The sequence below is a fragment of the Bos mutus genome, chromosome 3 (assembly GCF_027580195.1).
Source record: "Bos mutus isolate GX-2022 chromosome 3, NWIPB_WYAK_1.1, whole genome shotgun sequence".
Lineage (NCBI taxonomy): Eukaryota > Metazoa > Chordata > Mammalia > Artiodactyla > Bovidae > Bos > Bos mutus.
This window is the reverse complement of record NC_091619.1, coordinates 91,680,982-91,696,565: the sequence shown is the minus strand read 5'-3', so window position 1 is coordinate 91,696,565 and position 15,584 is coordinate 91,680,982. Positions and strand designations below refer to the sequence as shown.

General features: G+C 38.7%; 1 protein-coding gene across 9 annotated transcripts in view; it reads right to left on the bottom strand.

Moving 5' to 3' along the window:
- TUT4 (terminal uridylyl transferase 4) overlaps positions 1-15,584 on the bottom strand; it is a 131,388-nt gene that overhangs the window by 103,345 nt on the left and 12,459 nt on the right. The window contains exon 2 of one of the 9 annotated variants that reach the window (XM_070368051.1): positions 11,525-11,670. The exons of the other annotated variants lie outside the window; for them this stretch is intronic. The gene's annotated coding sequence lies outside the window, so the exon portion shown is untranslated. The remainder of the gene's footprint in view (positions 1-11,524; positions 11,671-15,584) is intronic. 9 annotated transcript variants of the gene reach the window in all.

Here is a 15,584-nt window from a genome sequence, read left to right as displayed (position 1 = left end):
AACTGCTGAAGGTTCCTAATTTTAAAAATAAAAATGGGCTCTGAAGTACTAGCTAACCTTATCCAGTAACCAAATTATTTAAAATTTTCTTTTGCTATTCTATAACAACTCTAATAATTTTGTAGACATCATCTTACTGACAAAAGCCTAAACAATAAAGACCTGATATAGCAAAGGTGATCCACAATTCTGTTTATAAAACTTTTTAGACACACTATTCCTCCATTCAAAAAGAAAAAAAGAACAGAAAAACCTCTATAAATCAAGTTTGTATGTATAAATAAAAGCTACAAAGATTTTTTTTTAAATCTACTGAATATAGATAAATGCAACCGAGGAGTTAAAAGACCGAAAAATTGCTAGGCTTCACTTTAAGTGAGCAATCTGTTTCACGTAACTGAAACAACATTTACATTTTTAATAGAAATAATGTGTTATTAAAAAACATACCTTAGTTATTTTCTGACCTTCTGCACTTTTTCTTATATGAGTGGCAAATGTCCTCTTGCTTTCAAAAAAAGGTACTAATTATACTAAAAAAGTACTATTTTTAACTTTTTATTTTAAGCTATCAACAATATGCGCTTCCCAGTTGGTATTAGTGGTAAAGAACCCACCTGCCAATTCAGGAGACTCAAGTTTGATCCCTGGGTCAGGAATATCCCCTAGAGAAGGAAATGGCACCCACTCTGTATTGCCTGGAGAATCCCATGGACAGAGGAGCCTGGAGGACTACAGTCCACAGAGCTGGACACAACTGAAGCAACGTAGCATGCATGCATCAAGAGTATAAAATTCTTCCCAAAAAGCTACAGTCCCTAGAAACGAAGTTCTCTCTGAGAACATAGTGCTTTGAAAATAAGATTCACTGCTTCCCAGTGCACATTCAGCAAAATTGGTTGAAACAAATAAAAATGTCAGACTTTCCAGTTCCTGGGTTTTTTTTCATAATGCAGTAGTGAGTATTAAATGAGATTTTAACCTTAAATAACCAATTATTAACAAGAAAATACAGATAATTTTTAACAAATTTAAGTGTCTGATATAGCATTAGCATTCAGGATGTATTCCATGCAATTTTTAGTAAATCATTAAACATCAGTCCATTTCCTACTTCTAGTTCTAATCATGTCTTCTACCTTCCTTGAATCCTTACCATCAATGACTACCACAATGCTACATACTTAATAAACATTTAAAATCACTAGCAATTAAAAGAATATCTACTCCAGACTGATGTCTTTACATCATTCTTTTCCTGCTACAAACTAAAGTCTTCAGCAGAAATTGGAATTCTTTCAAGAGAAGTTTTTGATGCCTTTCTGTAATTATCCATCGTTCAATTGGCAGGTTGACCACAAGTTCTGGGGCCTGAAACTTAAAAAGTGTTGTTTGGATACATTAACTGAGAAAGCTTACCTGAAATAACTGTTGCATAACTAATGGAAAAGCTGTATCACAGAGTTACCTTACTGCTCAAGTAACCCTTCATGGGATAGACAAAGGAAACTATTTTAAGGCATAATTACAGAAAGTTATCCAAAGTTCCTACTACTTTGGAAAGAAAAATTATATGAGTCAATTTCAGCTAAGGCCTCCAACCCCTGGTTCAGACAGTAAAGAATCTGCCTACAATGCAGGAGACTCAGGTTTGACTGATAGATGGGGAAGATCCCCTGGAGAAGGGAATGGCAACCTACTCCAGTATCTTGCCTGGAAAATCCCATGGATAGAAGAGCCTGGCAGGCTACAGTCCATGGAGTTGCAAAGAGTGGGACACGACTGAGAGTCTAACACTCACTTTTCCAACCCCTGAGGCCCACTAGTTACCTACTGAGTGACATTAAACAAGAGACACTGACCCTCTCTAAGTCATTTCTAAACTATAAAATAAACCAGTCTATTCCAACTGAGATGTTATAATTCAATGCAAATCCTAAAACACAGTGATGCTAATGTTATATTAGTTCTGATAATTTTACAATTACAGAAAATCACCAAGGACCTCTCAGTTCCCATAAAGACACAGCTTTTGTACAGATGTTAACCAGACTTATTATGGTGATCATTTCCCAATATACTTGAATATGGAATCAGTATGTCATACGTTTGTGCTAAGTCACTTCAGTTCACTTCTGCAACCTAGGGACTGTATGGACTGTAGTCCTCCAGGATTCTCTGTCCATCAGCATATCCTGGAGCTTGCTCAAACTCATGTCTATCCAGTCAGTAATGCCATCCAACATCTTATCCTCTGTCTCCTTCTCCTCCTGCTTTCAATCTTTCCCAACATCAGGGTCTTTTCCAATGAGTCAGTTTTTGCCATTAGGTAGCCAAAGTATTGGAGCTTCAGCTTCAGCATCAGTCCTTCCAATGAATATTCAGGACTGATTTCCTTTAGAATGGACTGGTTTGATCTCCTTGCAGTCCAAGGGACTCTCAAGTCTTCTTCAACACCACAGTTCAAAGGATCAATTCTCCGCCACTCAACTGTCTTTATGGTCCAACTCTCACATCCATAACATGACTACTGGAAAAACCACAGCTTTGACAAGATGGACCGTTGTCGGCAAAGGAATGTCTCTGCTTTTTAATATGCTGTCTGTTTGTCATAGCTTTTCTTTCAAGGAGAAGGAAAGTGAAAGTCGCTCAGTTGTGTCTGACTCTTTGCAACCCCATGGACTGTACAGTCCAAGGAATTCTCCAGGCCAGAATACTGGAGTGGGGCCTTTCCCTTCTCCAGGGGATCTTCCCAACCCAGGGATCAAACCCAGGTCTCCCACACTGCATGCAGATTCTTTACTAGCTGAGCCACAAGGGAAGCCCAAGAATACTGGAGTGGGTAGCCTATCCTTTTTCCAGCAGATCTTCCCAACCCAGGAATTAAACTGGGGTCTTCTGCATTGCAGGCGGATTCTTTACCAACTGAGCTATCAGGAAAGCCCTCTTTCAAGGAGTAAGCGTCTTTTAATTTAATGACTGCATTCACCATCTGTAGTGATTTTGGAGCCCAAGAAAACAAAGCTCAATGGTAAAGAATACACCTGCCAGGCAGGAGACATGGGTTTGATCCCTGGTCTGGGAAGATCCCACATGCTGCAGAGCAACTAAGCCCACGCACCACAACTACTAACGCTGTGCTCTAGGGCCCAAGAGTCACGGAAGTCCATGCACCCTGGAGCCTGTGCTCTGCAACAAGAGAAGCCACTGCAATGAGAAGCCCACGCACCACAACTAGAGAGTAGCCTCTGCTTGCCTGAACTGGAGAAAAAGTCCACACAATGAAGGCCCAACAAAGCCAAAAGTAAATAAGTAAATAATTACTTTAAATGTAAATGAGTTAGCCTCTTCAATTAAAGGCAAAAGATTGGAAAACTAAATTAAAAAACATATGATCCATCTATCATCTAACTATAAGAGATTCACTTTAGAGGCTGAAGCAAAGGTTGAAAGTAAAGTCTGGAAAAAGATATTCCATGAAAACAATAATCAAGATAGAGCTGAACTGGCTATATAATTGTCAGGAAAAAAATATACTTTAAGTCAAAACAGGTAACAACAGACAAAGAAGGACATTATACACTGATAAAAAGTTTAATCCAGCAAAAGCATGAAATAATTATAAACATATATGAACCTAATAACAGAGACCCCAAAATAGGAAGAAAAATTAACAAAATTGAAAACAGAAATAGGCAGTTCTATGACAATGGCTGGATCCCTATCAAACTACCCATGACATTTTTCACAGAATTAGAACAAATAATCCTAAAATTTATATGGAACCAAAAAAGACTCAGAATTGCCAAAGCAATCCTGAAGAAAAAGAACAAAGCAGGAAGCATAACCACCCTAGATTTCAGATAATACTACAAAGCAACAGTAATCAAAACAGCATGGTATTGGCACCAAAAAAAGACATATGGATCAATGGAATAGAACAGAGAGCCCAAAAATAAACCCACACACCTAGTGTCAATTAATTGTCAACAAAGGAAGCAAGAATATACAATGTGATAAAAGACAGTGATATTAGAGGATTTCCTTGGTGGTCTAGCAACTAAGATTCTGTGCTCCCAATGCAGCGGGCCCAGGTTCAATTCTTAGTAGGGGAACTGGATCCCACATGCCATAACTAAGACTTTGTATGCTGCAACTAAAGATCCCACGTGCCACAAGAAAGACCTAGCATGGTCGAATAAATAAATAAAAATGAATAAAAAAATTTTTAAAGTGGTGTTGAGAAAGTTGGGACAGCCACATATAAATCAATAAAGTTAGAACACAATCTCTAACCATACACAGAAATAAACTCAAAATGACTTAAAGACTTAAAGATTTTAGACATTAACACCATAAAACTCCCAGAAGAAAACATGGGTGAAATATTCTCTGACATAAATCATATTAGTATTTTAGATCAGTCTCCTAATGCAACAGAAATAAAAATAAACCAATGAGACCTAATCAAACTTACAAGCCTTGGCATACCAAAGGAAACCATAAATGAAACAAAAAGACAACCTACAGAATGGGAAAAAATATTTGCAAATGATGAGACCAACAAGGGCTTAATTTCCAAATTATACAAATAGTTCATACAACAACAAAACAAACAACCCAGTCGAAAAATGAACAGAAGATCCAAAATAGACATTTCTCCAAACAAGACATACAGATGGCCAAAAAGCACATGTAAAGATGCTCAACATTGCTAATTATCAGAGAAATGTAAATCAAAACTATAATGAGGTACCACCTCACACCAGTCAGAATGGCCATCATCGAAAAGTCTACAAATAACAAATGCTGGAGAGGGTGAAGACAAAAAGGAACCCTCCTACACTGTTGATGGGAATACAAGCTGGTGCAACCACTATGGAAACCCCTCAGAAAACCAAAAATAGAGCTACCATTTGTTGTTGTTGTTGATCAGTTACTAAGCTGTGTCCAACCAAATGGACTGCAGCACACCAGGCTCCTCTGTCGTCCACCATCTCCCAAAGTTTGTTCAAACTCATGTCCATTGAATCAGTGATGCTATCTAGCCTTCTCATCCTCTGCTGCCCCCTTCTCCTTTTCTCTTCAATCTTTCCCGGCATCAGAGTCTTTTCCAATGAGCCAGCTCTTCCCATCAGGTGGCCAAAGTATTGGTACTGCAGCATCAATCTGTCCAGTTAATATTCAGGGTTGATTTCCTTTAGGATTGACTGGTTTGATCTCCTTGCTGTCCAAGGGACTCTTAAGAATCTTCTCCAGTATTACAATTCAAAAGCATCAATTCTTTGGCATTCAGCCTTCTCTATAGTCCAACTCTCACATCCATACATGACTACTAGAAAACCACAGCTTTAACTATAAGGACCTTTGTCAGCCAAGTGATGTCTCTGCTTTTCAGTTAATTGTCTAGGTTTGTCATAGCTTTCCTTCCAAGGAGCAAACATCTTTAATTTCATGCCTGCTACAGTGATTTTCGGAGAAGGCAATGGCACCCCACTCCAGTACTCTTGCCTGGAAAATCCCATAGATGGAGGACCCTGGTGGGCTGCAGTCCATGGGGTCGCTAAGAGTTGGACACGACTGAGCGACTTCACTTTCACTTTTCACTTTTACGCACTGGGGAAGGAAATGGCAACCCACTCCAGTGTTCTTGCCTGGAGAATCCCAGGGACGGGGGAGCCTGGTGGGCTGCTGTCTATGGGGTCGCACAGAGTCGGACACGACTGAAGCGACTTAGCAGCAGCAGCAGCAGAGATTTTGGCATCCAAAAAAATAAAATCTGTCTCTGCTTTCACTTTTTTCCCTTCTATTTGCCATGAAGTGATGGGACCAGATGCCATGATCTTGGCTTTTTTATGCTGAATTTCAAGCTAGCTTTTTCACTCTCTTTCACCCTCACCAAGAGGCTCTTTAGTTCCTCTTCACTTTCTGCCATTAAAGTGGCATCATCTGCATATGTGAGGTTGTTATTTCTCCCAGCAATTGTGATTCCAGCTTGTGATTCATCCAGCATGGTATTTCACATGATGTACTCTGCATATAAGTTAAATAAGCAGGGTGACAATATACAGCCTTGTCATAGTCCTTTCCCAATTTTGAACCAGTATGTTGTTCCATGTCCAGTTCTAACTGTTGCTTCTTGACCTAAACATAGATTTCTCAGGAGACAAGTAAGGTAGTCTGGTACTCCTATCTCTTTAATAATTTTCCACAGTTTGTTGTGATTCACACAACGAAGCAGATGTTCTTCTGGAATTCCCTTGCTTTCTCCATGATTCAACGAATGTTGGCAATTTGATCTCTGGTTCCTCTACCTTCTCTAAATAAATCCAGCTTGAACATCTGCAAGTTCTCAGTTCCTGTACTGCTGAAGCTTAGCTTGAAGGATTTTGAGCATAGCCTTGTTAGCATGTGAAATGAGCTGAACTGTATGGCAGTTTGAGCGTACTCAACTGAACACAGAGTTCCAGAGAATAGCAAGAAGAGATAAGAAGGCCATCTTAAGTGAACAATGCAAAGACATAGAGGAAAACAATAGAATGGGAAAGACCAGCGATCTCTTCAAGAAAACTGGAGATATCAAGAGAACATTTCATGCAAGGATGGGCACCATAAAAAGGACAGAAACAGGAAGGACCTAACAAAAGCAGAAGAGGTTAAGAAGAGGTGGCAAGAATACACAGAATAACTATACAAAAAAGGTCTTAACGACCCAGGTAACCATGGTGGTGTGGTCACTCACCTAGAGATGGACATCCTGGAGTGGGAAGTCAGGTGGGCCTTAGAAAGCATTACTATGAACAAAGCTAGCGGAGGTGACAGAATTCCAGTTGTGCTATTTAAAATTGTAAAAGAGCTACCAATAAGATCCAGCAATTCCACTCCAAGGCATATATCTAGACAAAGCTATAATTCAAAAGATATATGCATTTGTAACTTCACAGCAGCACTCTTCACCATAGTCAAGGCATGGAAACAACCTAAATGACCATCAACAGATAAATGGATGAAGAGTGGTACACATATGCAAGGGAATATTAATATTAATCTGCCATTAAAAAGAACAGCATTATGCCATTTGCAACAGTTAGAACTGGACACGGAACAACAGACTGGTTCTAAATTGGAAAAGGAGTATGTCAAGGCTGTATATTGTCACCCTGCTTATTTAACTTGTATGCAGAGTACATCATGAGAAATACCATGCTGGATGAATCACAAGCTAGAATCAAGATTGCCAGGAGAAATATCAATAACCTCAGATATGCAGATGACACCACCCTTATGGCAGAAAGTGAAGAGCTAAAGAGCCTCTTGATGAAAGAGGAGAGTGAAAAAGTTGGCTTAAAACTCAACATTCAGAAAACTAAGATCATGGGGTCTTGTCCCATCACTTCATGGCAAACAGATGGGGAAACAGTGGAAACAGTGACAGATTTTATTTCCTTTGGCTCCAAAAGTCACTGCAGACGGGGACTACAGCCATGAAATTAAAAGATACCTGCTCCTTGGAAGAAAAGTTATGACCAACCTAGACAGCATATTAAAAAGCAGAGACATTACTTTGCCAACAAAGGTCCATCTTGGCAAAGCTATGGTTTTTCCAGTAGTCATGAATGGATGTAAGAGTTGGACTATAAAGAAAGCTGAGCACCGAAGAATTGATGCTTTTGAACTGTGGTGTTGGAGAAGACTCTTGAGAGTCCCTTGGACTGCAAGGAGGTCCAACCAGTCCATCCTAAAGGATATCAGTGCTGAATATTCATTGGAAGGACTGATGCTGAAGCTGAAACTCCAATACTTTGGCCACCTGTTGTGAAGAACTGACTCATCTGAAAAGATCCTGATGTTGGGAAAGATTGAAGGAGGGAGGAGAAGGGGACAACAGAGGATGAGATGGTTGGATGGCATCACTGACTCAATGGACATGTGCTTAAGTAGACTCCAGGAGTTGGTGATGGACAGGGAGGCCTGGCGTGCTGCAGTCCATGGGGTCACAAAGAGTCAGATACAACTGAGTGACTGAACTGAACTGATGCCATTCGCAGCCCAGAGATTGTCATACTGTGTGAAGTAAGTCAGACACAGAAAAACAAACATTACATGATATCACTTATATCTGAAATCTAAACAAAAAGGGAAGGTACAAATGAACATTTAAAAAACAGAAGCAGAATTACAAATATAGAAAAAAACTTATGATTACCTGAGGATGGGGGGAGGGAGAAGAGGGATAAATTGGGAGATTGGGACTGACATATACATAGTATATGTATATGTCATATATATATATGAGATATATATATATGTATATATATATACATATACAAATAGAGAGCTAATAAGAACCTGCTGTATAGCACAAGGAACTCTACTCAATACTCTGTAACAACTTATATGGGAGAAGAATCTTAAAAAAAGAGTGGATATATGTATATGTAAAACTGATTCACTTTGCTGTACACCTGACATTGATACAACATTGTAAATTAACTGTACTCCAATTAAAAATTTTTTTAAAACATGGCACCCCACTCCAGTACTCTTGCCTGGAAAATCCCATGGATGGAGGAGCCGGGTAGGCTACAGTCCGTGGGGTCGTTAAGAGTTGGACACGACTGAGCGACTTCACTTTCACTTTTCACTTTCCTGCATTGGAGAAGGAAATGGCACCCCACTCCAGTGTTCTTGCCTGGAGAATCCCAGGGACAGGGAAGCCTGCTGGGCTGCCGTCTATGGGGTCACAGAGTCAGACACAACTGAAGCGACTTAGCAGCAGGAGCAGCAGCAGCAGTAGCAGCAGTACATATATATAATGGAATACTACTCAGTCATAAGAAAGAACAAAATACATAATGCCATTTACAGCAGCATGGCTGCAACTAGAGATTATCATCCTACATGAAGGAAGTCAGAAAAAGACAAATATTGTATGATATCACTTATATGTGTGTGTGTGTGTGTGTGTGTGTGTGTGTGTGTACAATCTAAAATATAACACAAATGAACCTAACTATGACGCAGAAGCAGACACAAAGACATAGAGAACAGACTTGTGGTTGCCAAGGGAGAAGGGACTGTGGAGGGGGTTTGGACTGGAAGTTTGGGGTTAATAGATGCAAACTATTACATATGGAGTAGACTGAAAACAAGGTTTTACTGTATAGTACAGGGAATTATATTCAGTATCCTGGGATAAAACACAATGGAAAAGAATATTATAAAGAATGTGTGTGTGTGTGTATAGATAGATATACACATATATATGACTGAGTCACTCTGTTGTATAGCAAAAAGTAACAACATTGTAAATCAACTACACTTCAATTAAATAAGTAAATACATTAATTGGAGACTTTAATATCTATCTTTCAATAATGGTTAGAGCAGTAGTGGTAGTGTTAGTCACTTAATCGTGTCCGACTCTTTGTGACTCCATGGACTGTGGCCCGCCAGGCTCCTCTGTCCATGGGATTCTCCAGGCAAGAATATTGGAGTGGATGGCCATCACCTTCTCCAGAGGATCTTCCCAACCCAGGGATCGAACCTGGGTCTCCTGCATTGCAGACAGATTCTTTACTGTCTGAGCTACAGGGACGATACCTATGGTTAAAGCAACCAGACAAAAAACCTAAGGAAACAGAGGACTTAAGTAACACTGTACAATGAGACCTAACAGATAGATCCAGATGACTCAACACAACATCAGCAGAATACACAGTCCTCTCAAGTACACAAGGAACATACTCAAGGATAGACTATTTTGTTAGGCCACAAAACAAGTCTCAATAAATGTAAAGACTGAAATTATACAAATTATCTTTTCTTATCACAACAGACTGAAATTAGAAATCAAATCAGTAACAGGAAAAAACTGGAAAATTCACAAATATGTGAAGTTAAACAAAGGGCTCAACCAACCAATGAGTGAAAAGAAATCACAAGGACAATTAGAAAATACTTCAAGACAAATGAAAACAATGTGTTTTTTGAAAACAATGTGTTTTTTAAAAACAATGTATTATTTTACCATAAATTTTCAAATGAAAACAAAAGGATATTTAATATAATTTAAAAAAATAAGGACTATAAAATAATTCTACGAACAACTGTACATCAACAAACTGGATAAGGTAGATGGGATGACAAATTCCTACCAACACATAAATTACCAAAACTGGGTCAAGAACAAATATAAAACCAGAATACACCTATAACAAGTAGACTGAATACATAATCAAAAATCCCTCAACAAAAAAACTCAGAATCAGAAGGCTATACCACTGAAGTCTATTCAATATGTAAAGAAGTAACATCAATCCTTCTCATACTTCTGAAAAACTGCAAAGGAGGGAACACTTCCTAATTGATTCTATGAGGACAGTGTTACTCTGATTCTATGAACACACATGCAAAAAATCATCAATGAAATACCAGCAAACCAAATTTAGCAGCATATTAAAAGGATTATACACCATGACCAAGTAAAATCAAGTAAGATTCATCTTCAGAATGTAAGGGTGATTGAATGTATGAAATACCAATCAATGTGATAAGCCACATTAATAGATTGAAGGAAAAGAAAAATTACATGATCATCTCAACTGATGCAGAAGGAAGCATTTGACAAAATCCAGCACCTTTTCATGATGAACTAGTAATAGAAAGGAACTTCTTCAACATGGTAAAGGCCAGCTAGCAACAACAACAAAAAAACCTAAAGCAAAACAAAAAACACACAACTAACATCATACCCCATGAAAGATTTTAAAAATTTCCCCCTAAGATCCAGAAAAAACATCTGCTTTGTCACTTCTATTTAATAAGGTACTAGAAGTTCCAGCCAGAGCACTTAGGCAAGTAAAAGAAATAAAAGAAATCCAAACTGGGAAAGAAGTAAATCATCTCTGTTTGCAGATGATATGATCTTAAATCATAAGATAATCCTAAAAATACACACAAAATCAAAGCTAATAAACAAATTCAGTAAGTTGCAAGATATAGAATAAACACACAAAGAATGCTATACAGTAGCAACGAACAATTCATAAAGGAAATTTAAAAAACAATTCCACTTACAATAGTATCAAAAAGAATAAATACCTAAGAATAAATTTAACCAAGGAGGCAAAAAAAAGTTAGTATACTGAAAACTACAAAACATTACTGAAAGAAATTAAACACTTACATGCAGCGACATCCCAGGTTCATAGATTCCTTGCGGTCTACCTTCCCTGCCTATCTCTTTCTTGCTCTTCTCTTTTCAAACTCTGATCACTACCTACGGTAACTAAGGAGTCAGAAAGAAAGAAAAGTCTAAGTTCACGTGTCCTACAGCCCAAGGGAGCAGAAGATTGGAAAACACACATTTTACAATGTTTATCATTCACTTCAGAAGAATTATATACTCCACCCTTTGGTGGCTAGTAAAGTGTCTGCCTGCAATGGGGGAGACCCGGGTTCAATCCCTGGGTTGGGAAGATCCCCTCGAGAAGGAAATGGCAACCCCCTCCAGTACCCTTACCTGGAAAACTCCATGGACTGAGGAGCCTGGTAGGCTACAGTCCACGGGGTCGCAAAGAGTCAGACACGACTGAGCGACTTCACTTTTTTTCTTTCTTTCCCTTTGTTATTGAGCTTCCCTGGTGGTTCAGACGGTAAAGAATCAGCCTGCAATGCAAGAAACCTCGGTTTGATCCCTGAGTTTGGAAGATCTCCTGGAGAAGGGAATGGATACCTATTCCATTATTCTTGCCTGGAAAATTCCATGAACAGAGAAGCCTGGCGGGCTACAGTCCATGGGGTCAGAAAATTAAGGTCACGAGTCCCCAGAGCTGCCAAAAGCTGGAGACTGGCAAATATAAACTTCAGCCCACTGTGCACTCCCCCATTTGTTTCCTTCACTTAAGTCAATGCCAATGACCTACGTTGTTAACTGTACTATTAAGATGCCAATACTACCCAAAGTGATCTAAAGATTCAATGCAGTCATTATCAAAACCACAATGGCATTTTTTGCAGAAATAGAAAAACCCATCCTAAAAGTCATATGGAATTTCAAAGGACTCTAAATAGGCAAAACAATCTAAAAAAAGAAAAGTTGGAAGAGTTAACACTTTATTACTTCAAAACTTACTACACAAAGCTATAATAACCAAAACAGTCCAGTAATTGCATAAGAAAGACATACAATGGAACAGAGCCAATAGATAAACCATCACACACATGGTCATTCAACTTGACAACGCTAATAGTATTGAATAGGGGTAAGGACAAATGGCGGAGAAGGTGATGGCACCCCACTCCAGTACTCTTACCTGGAAAATCCCATAGATGGAGGACCCTGGTAGGCTGCAGTCTATGGGGTTGCGAAGAGTCGCACACGAATGAGTGACTTAACTTTCACTTTTCACTTTCATGCACTGGAGAAGGAAATGGCAACCCACTCCAGTGTTCTTGCCTGGAGAATCCAGGGACAGGGGAGCCTGGTGGGCTGCCATCTATGGGGTCACACAGAGTCGGACACGACTGAAGCAACTTAGCAGCAAGGACAAATGGTGATGGAAAACTGAATACACCTGTTCAAAGGAATGAAGCTGGATCCTGACCTTCTGCCAGTTATAAAAATTATCTCAAAATGGGTCAAATCAGACAAGACACTAAATGTAAAAAGATCAGACAGGGAAAGAACACAAATGACCATTCGAATCACTTGAAAAATTACAGAAAAACTATCATAAAACAAAATATATAACCATACAGATATGAAACAAAATAAGGAAATCTCTATTCTGCTATGCAGCGATACTGAAAATACACTGTTAAGTGAAAAAAAAAATAATACACACAGGCATCCATAATAAACTAATTTCTTGTAAGAAAGAGTACATACTTGTGTTTTCAGAAGTAAACAACGGAAGGATAAAAACAAAAACAAAAGAACAAAGATCTAAATTTAATCCCTATACTAAAACTATACCTTATACACTAAGTTACACAAACATACACATACATATAACCACATAAAAACTATAAATCTTCATAGTTTGGCAACATTTTCTAAATATGACATCAAAAGCACAGACAAAAGAAAAAAATAGATAAATTGGACTTCATCAAAATTTAAACTTTCATCCTTGACATCTACCTTGGCAGTGATTTTTTGGATTTGATATGAAGCAAACGCAACAAAAGCAAAAACAAAACAAGTGGGAATTCTCATGCAACTGCTGGTGGAACTAAAATGATGCAGCTGATGCAGAAAACAGTTGGAAGTTCCTCAAAATCTTAAACATGGAATTGCCATATGATCCAGCAATTCTATTCATAGGCATATATTCAAAAGAACTGAAAGTAGGGACTCAGATATTTGAACATCATGTTCACTGCAATATTATTCACAACAGCCAAAAGGTAAAAGCAACCAAGCATCTATTACCAGAAGAATGGATAAACAAAATGTGATATATACATACAATGGAATATTTCTCAGCCATTTAAAGGAAAGAAATTCTGACACATGCTACAACATGGATGAACCTCGAGGACATCATGCTAAATAAGTCACTTACAAAAGGACAGACATTGCATGATTCCAATTGTATAAGACTGAGAATTAGTAAATTCATAGGAACAGAAAGCAGAACAGAAGTTATCAGTGGCTGGAGGTGTGGGAAACAAGGAGTCATTGTTTAACGGGTAGAGTCTCTGTTTGGGATGATTAAAAAAAAACTCTGGAAATAAACAGTGGTGATGGTTACACAACATCATGAATGTACTAATGTCACTGAGTTGTACACTTAAAAAGGTTAAACAGTAAACTTAATGTTATGTATCCTTTACCGTTATGGCTTCCCTGATAGCTCAGTTGGTAAAGAACCCACCTGCAATGCAGAAGACCCTGTTTCGATTCCTGGGTCGGGAAGATCCCCTGGAGAAGGGATAGGCTACTCACTATGGTATTCTTGGGCTTCCCTTGTGGCTCAGTTGGTTAAGAATCCGCCTGCAGTGCGGGAGACCTGGGCTTGATCCCTGGGTTGGGAAGATCCCCTGGGGAAGGGAAAGGCTACCCACTCCAGTATTCTGGCCTGGAGAATTCCATGGACTGTATAGTCCATGGGGTCACAAAGATTCAAACACAATTGAGCCACTTTCACTTTGATCCTTTACCACAATAAAAAAAAATTTAACTCAAAAGGTCAAAACAATGTGTATTAAGCTTATATAAAGTATCACAAAGCTCGATTTTTAAACATTTATCAACTCTAAAATAGCTAAAGGTTAAAAAAGCATAACTTTTTATATAGGTAAATCAACTGACAGAGATTTTTATGATCAAAGGCATGTAGAACCACACCCCCTTATAGGCAAAACACTCTCTGACATACATCACAGCAGGATCCTCTATGACCCACCTCGCAGAATATCGGAAATAAAAGCAAAAATAAACAAATGGGACCTAATTAACCTTAAAAGCTTCTGCACATCAAAGGAAACTATTAGCAAGGTGAAAAGACAGCCTTCAGAATGGGAGAAAATAATAGCAAATGAAGCAACTGACAAACAACTAATCTCAAAAATATACAAGCAACTCCTACAGCTCAACTCCAGAAAAATAAATGACCCAATCAAAAAATGGGCCCAAGAACTAAATAGACATTTCTCCAAAGAAGACATACAGATGGCTAACAAACACATGAAAAGATGCTCAACATCACTCATTATCAGAGAAATGCAAATCAAAACCACTATGAGGTACCATTTCACACCAGTCAGAATGGCTGCGATCCAAAAGTCTACAAATAATAAATGCTGGAGAGGGTGTGGAGAAAGGAACCCTCTTACACTGTTGGTGGGAATGCAAACTAGTACAGCCACTATGGAGAACAGTGTGGAGATTCCTTAAAAAACTGGAAATAGAACTGCCTTATGATCCAGCAACCCCACTGCTAGGCATACACACTGAGAAAACCAGAAGGGAAAGAGACACGTGTACCCCAATGTTCATCGCAGCACTGTTTATAATAGCCAGGACATGGAAGCAACCTAGATGTCCATCAGCAGATGAATGGATAAGAAAGCTGTGGTACATATACACAATGGAGTATTACTCAGCCATTAAAAAGAATACATTTGAATCAGTTCTAATGAGGTGGATGAAACTGGAGCCTATTATACAGAGTGAAGTAAGCCAGAAAGAAAAACATCAATACAGTATACTAACGCATATATATGGAATTTAGGAAGATGGTAACAATAACCCGGTGTACGAGACAGCAAAAGAGACACTGATGTATAGAACAGTCTTATGGACTCTGTGGGAGAGGGAGAGGGTGGGAAGATTTGGGAGAATGACATTGAAACATGTAAAATATCATGTAAGAAACGAGTTGCCAGTCCAGGTTCGATGCACGATACTGGATGCTTGGGGTTAGTGCACTGGGACGACCCGGAGGGATGGTATGGGGAGGGAGGAGGGAGGAGGGTTCAGGATGGGGAACACATGTATACCTGTGGCGGATTCATTTTGATATTTGGCAAAACTAATACAATTATGTAAAGTTTAAAAATAAAATAAAATTTAA